This window comes from Fukomys damarensis, unplaced genomic scaffold, assembly GCF_012274545.1.
Source record: "Fukomys damarensis isolate Sample0158 unplaced genomic scaffold, DMR_v1.0_HiC HiC_scaffold_24, whole genome shotgun sequence".
NCBI lineage: Eukaryota > Metazoa > Chordata > Mammalia > Rodentia > Bathyergidae > Fukomys > Fukomys damarensis.
The window spans coordinates 37,811,555-37,817,967 of NW_022900936.1; positions in this window are offsets into that span (position 1 = coordinate 37,811,555).

The window sequence follows — 6,413 nt, forward strand, 5'->3', positions numbered from 1 at the left end:
TTATTTTGGTACTGGGGATCAAATTCAGGACCTTGTGCTTATGAGAAAGGTGGCGGAACCACTGAGCTAAATCCCCAGCCCTTGTTTCTTTCTTTTTTTATTCTTTTTAAAAAAATAATTCTTAGATTTTAATGTCTTGCTACATCTTTTATGCATATGAAAATATATCTCACTTGTTTTAAAAATAGATGGTGCAATGTTATACATATAATGAACATCATATCTCAGTGCTATCTCACTTGAAACCATAATACTAGTTTCAGTTTTCTTCCAGTTGTTCAGAAAATTTAAAATCTCTAATTATTGTCATCCTTGGGCAGCACTGTGATGCACTATGGCACACCTTTTTTTTTAGCCTAACCTCCAACCTCCTTACTCCTATTACAATTGTGACACCCTTCCTCTATGAGCTGTGGCATGGCCAAGTTTCAGCAAAATTTTCTATATTACATGTTCAGTTCACCTTCCTTATAAGCTGATTGGTTGAAACATAGATCTCTTCTTTCTATACTTGCCAATGTCTTTCTTTTTTCAAAGTGATGCATACCAGGATTTTTGTAAAAAGGTGTTCATTCTTTTATTTTGATGAACTTTGTCATCTTGCCCCAGAAAGAATGGTTTTCAGCCTATTCTTCTCAGCTTCCTAACTTCCTCCCCCATGTTATCAGGCTAAACTGTATTGATTGATTGATTGATTGATTGATTGGTTTGTTTGTCATTTTATGAATATGGTGTCAATTTTGTTTGTATTTTAGCCTTCATCTCATCACTGGTACTACTATTTTTTAAATTGAGTTTATTGGTACATTTTAGGTATATAGTACAGTTACATTCATTACTGGGATTTTGTACCTTTACATGACAGGTCTCCGTTCTCATTTTTCCCCTTGTCCCTGCCCTCCCTTCACCTCCTCCTCCCTCCCCATTTACAAACACTTCATTACCATTTTCTCATATTTTTTTCTTTTCCCTTATTACCTTTTCCCTACCCATCCCACTTTACCTACACCTTTAGCCCTTTACTTCCTATTTCACATTGTCTATTATCTCATTAGGATCGTATGTACTATTATAGTTTTTCACACCAGAGAAACTATTTGGTATTTACCCATGTGTGACTTGTTGATTTCACTTAGGAGTGTATCCTCAATATGTATCCATGAATGAGTCTAATTTCCTATGAATGAGTCTAATTTCTCATTCTTTATGGCTGAGTAGTACTCCATTTTATAGAAAAACCACATCTTCTTTATCCAGTTTCCAACTGATGGGCAAATGGGCTGTTTCCTAGTTTTAGCTATTGCAAACTGTGCGGCTATAAACATAGGTGTGCATATATCACTTTGATATGATTCTACTAGTAATACTATTAAAACTCAATATCCCTCTAATATCTCAAGTTCTCATCATCTTATTATCACTCCACATATGCCCATTGTCCTTTTAAAATCATGGTCATAAACTAGATGTTTTAACCACCAAATATTCTAAACTCCCAAGACTTTCACATTTCTTTTACTGTAATGATACGAAGGCTTCTACCAGGGACCATAATCCACTGAACGTAAAAACATTTCAGTGTTCTTTGTTTCCGTGATGATTTATCTTAATTTTAGTCCTTCACTATAAAGACTATTATAAATAACCTAAAATCTCTTCTCATGTGTTTATTTTCATGTAATCTTCTAGTAAAACTATAATCTTAACTGACTGACTTATCTATCTATTCCAAAATTGCATCTCTTCTGGTAATTGAATAAATGAAAATATCCATGCTTTCATAAAACAGTTTTTTTTTTCTCATTGAGTTTATTGGTACATTTTAAGCATACAGTACAGTTAAATTCATCATTGGGATCTTGTACTTTTACATGACAGGTCTTGGTTCTCATTTTTTTCCCATACCTCTGCTCTCCCTTCACCCTTCCTTACTTTTTTTACATTTTCTCATGGCTTTTTTTCCCCTTATTTAAAAGCTCAAATGAGCTTTTTTTGTTGTTGTTTTTTTTTGGTACAGGGGAACGCACTCTGGTCCCTGCACTTACAAGGCAGAAAGCGGAACCACTGAGCTAAGTCCTCCGCCTCAAAGGAGATTTTAATGTTATTCTGAAACTAAGGCTGTATTTGCTCAAATCCATCATCTTTTCTACCTTCTTCAGCAACTATTTCAGACTCTATTCCTCTCCTGAAATCAATACCTCTTTAATCATTCTTATTCTTAAGTTCACTACTTTGTGTTTAAGCTTCCTTTACACTGATCTCAATTTAAAAGTCTCTCCCTTAAAATGCTTGACCCCATCTCCTTATAGCAACTCAGAAATCACTGTCTACTAATTTCAGTTTTGTATGATCCGTTTTCCTCTTTCCTAATTTGTTTCCATTACCAAGCAAAAAGGTGTTTTTTTTCTACAATTCTAAAAGAAAATCTCACTTTTCTCTAACTTTAGCTATTTCTAAATCTTGTTTCTAGTTATTAATACATCTACTCAAATCAAGGTTTCACCCACACCATCATGACAGCAAAAGTCACATTGTTGAGGTCACGATAGATAGCCCTTCTTGATACTCTATAGCCTCATTTTAAAATCTTCACTTCAGTTGATTGTTCGAAAAGTTTTCATTGATCTTCCTTTCTGGGACACTTTTTAAATTGGATTCATATTAATTATTACACTCTTCTCATTTTTGTTCTTTTCGGTTATTTGTTAGTCTATTAATTGCCTCATCTAAATTTTAGAATGTCCCAAATCCCGGTTCTTGACAATCGTTTCTGTCCCCAGTTCTACAGAATGGCTTTCAATCTCACCCATTAACTAATGATTCCTGAACTTGACTCTTTAGATATTCTCATTTTGAAATATTTACTTAGTGTCTTCTGTGATAATAGTCAACCCAATTCAACAAATTGCAAACCAGATTTCCTGTATCTGTTTTACACCACTGCCTCATTCCTAGGATGTACACTTTCTGAAATTTCCCCTATCACAACAAAGAGAAACTCTGGTATCCCAGACAAATTTGTGAAAAATTGGTAGTATTACAATTTTATTTTAAATCAAGAACATAGGTGTTTAAAATTGTTTCTAGTATTATTCCTTTTGTATTGTGAAAGGTGATACTTGAAATTAAAAATTTTACTCAGCATTTACTATTATTATTATTTAGATCATGTCTAAAGACCAAGTTAGGCAACTCACCTTTCTTAGAAAGAAAAACTATTCAATGATGTAAAACAGCTTTGTTCTTAAATATAGTTTTCTTTAGAAAAATCCGAAAATATAAATTATTTTGCTTAGTGTACTGCTTCAATGTATTAAAATGGATACTAGACATTTGTTTTCCTTAACTTTCTCAGTAAAGTTCAGTCAGAGTCCGCTAGAGAACATTAAGGGATATCTATTGGAATGTTTCACATTCAAATGGATAGTCATTTCTGTGATTTGTGAATTTTAAAAGCAAATTGAAAATATATTTTCCGTAATTGCTAAGGCTACCATTAACTGTATTTGCTGCTTACCAGGAAAGGGAATTTGGATGAAACAGTATTTACTAGGCTGTGTGAGCCAGTGAGAGGGAAGGAAGGACACACACAAATCCCACTGATTACTTTCTCACGGGATCCACTGATCACAAGACTCTAAACCAAGCAATGAAAAGTGGAACTGTCTACTCCAAAACATTTCTGCAGATCATTCTGAGAAAATTTCCATTAGTTTCATAATAAATAGTGGTATACTTTAGAGAAAGGTACAATCAAATGGTTTGAAATATAGCAGTAGAAAAGTGGAATTCAAGCTGGACTGGACTGGAATTGAGAATTTGAATGAGAAACAAAAAGGGCTAAGAACAGTGCTTTCTCACATAAAATACAGAAAGGAATTGGGGGATGAGAACTGCTGTGTATGAAACTTGGTGAACTTTTGATGCTCTGAAACTTTTTTAATACTGGATTTTATGCATTTTCTAAAATGACACAGAACTGTATATCATAAACAGTGAATTGTGTTAAACAATATACTTTTCAAAAAGCAGCAACTTGGTATGTGAGTAGGTGAGAGGTGGAGCTCTGATTGTGAACAATGTATTAAACGTGTTATAGAAGAATCCATAGTCACTCTGAAGGAGGTGGGAAGAAAGGCGCTAACTAAAATAACTTGGAATTAATTTGAATATTTTAAAGGCACTATATAAATACTGTACTCTAGTTAGTAAATTTGTTTTATATAGGGATATATGTTAGCAATTATGAAAGGGCTTCAAATGTATAGTAGGATAAACTCATAAGTAGATAATGAGAGTGATATTTAACTATAATGTGGAAAAGATTTTACAATTAAGGAAAAGTAGAAGGTGAGAAAAAAATGTGGTGCTGGACTGTGTTGAGATATAGTAATATAAATTTTAAAAGGTGAATTATGAGCCCAAATAAAAACAGACATAAGTACCAATGCATGTGAGTGACATATTTCCTAACTCTCTTCAAAAAGAAAGAGTAGAAATGGTGACTTCTATGTAGTAATGACCATGTCTAGTCTTCAGAATGTGATTCCAAAATATTTTTCTTTAATAAAAGTGGAGGGTTTTTTTGTTTATTTCCGGATTGAGACAAAAAACTTCTGAAGAGCACTGAATAAAATGCAGGATTTTAGTAAAACTGGAACATTCTGTCATTCTGGAAAGCCAGAAAATGGTAAAAATAAGAAAAAAGAAAGCAAATAGTAGAAGGAGCCCAGCAACTCATATGAAAGACCTTTAATGGCTAAAATCAAATGACATGAAGAGGCCAGGCGTGTGACACATGCCTGTAATCCCAGCACTTGGGAGGCTGAAGCAGGAGGATCGCTGTAAGTTCCAGATCAGCCTAGGCTACTTAGTGAGATCTAGGTCAGTTTCAGCTACATAGTGAGACCCTGTCTCAAAAAACCAATACCAAAACAAAACCAAAACAAAACCAAAAAACAAAAAAAAAAGACACAACCATAATATTGACTGAAATTTGAATTAAAAACTAGAAGAAATCCACATAGAAATAAATAAATGACTGGATAGTAGAGATGACTTCTGTAGAGAAGAATTCCATTTAATAAATTTAAATGAATTAAAATAGATAATTACAGTAGGAATAAAGCTATAGACAAGATCCACTGAAGTACACTAAAATTACACAGCAAAAGGTAAGAGAAATAAAATATTTACATAGCTTTGTGACTATTAACCGTGATATTTTAACTTGACTAGATTAAGAAACCCCTGAGTATGGGAAGTGATTGGCATTGCACATCAGTAAATTGAAGATGCATCCTTGTTGTAGGTCACGCAACCTGCATGGAGTACAATGTTCGAGTGCTTTTCAAAAACTCTAGGCGGTCTGATAGGTGTGTCTTTTACTGTCACAGTCATTGGACATAAGTCTCTAGATTCTTCAGTCTTCCAATGCAGATTCATGTCAGTGCCCCTCCGATTACCTCTAAGAATTCAACCTTGGACTTTCTTGTTCTTCACCTTTCATCTTTGAGGACGAGCATCCCCAGGTCCTCCAATGCATAGATGGTCATTGTTGCCACTCCTATCTCTGATCCTGTCAGTGTTCATAATAAATTCCCTAGAATAATTACACCAATATCTTTTATTAATTCTGTTCTTCTAAAGAACCCTAACCAATATGAGACTCAGTTTGTTTTATCCCAAGTAGTAATCATTCAGGGAAAAACTGACTTTAGTGTGGAAAGTCCTGGCAGATACCATTATGATTCAGATTCCAGATGATTAAGATTAATGTAACTAGTAATATTTATGGACGTTGAGTGCCCAGAAAGAATGAATGAGAAGAGAGGGTGTGTGATCTCTGTGCTATTCTGCTCAACAAAAGCTACCTCAATATTACCATGAAAAAACATCAGATAAGTTCAGTTTGACAGACATCTTACAAAGTAATAGGACAGTTATTGTGACAGGAAAGTTTGAAGGTGCAGAAATAGGATGTAAGGTCCTGACTAATATTCTGAATTGAAAAAAGGACACCAATGAAAGATCAGCTGAAATACCAGGACATTTTGTAAGTGGTATTGCTTCAAGATTAATTTATTGCTTATAGTAATAAATATTCTATGGTTCTGTGATTGTAAGATAATGTGATCTTAACATAATGGAAAATGGACAAATGGTACATAATTCTGAAAGTGTTAAGTACCAATTATCTCAAAAACTTCAAAATAATGTGTGGTTTTAGTCAAGGTAGTATTATAAAGGCATGCAGTTGGTCACCTCTTTGACCACCCTAAAATACAAAAGGTTAAAACGTAAATGTTAATACCATTTTCCCAAAATATAAAAATCTCTTCATGGGGCCAGGGATTTAATTCAGTGGTACTGCCACCTGCCTTGCAAGCGCAAGGTTCTGAGTTCGAGTCCCA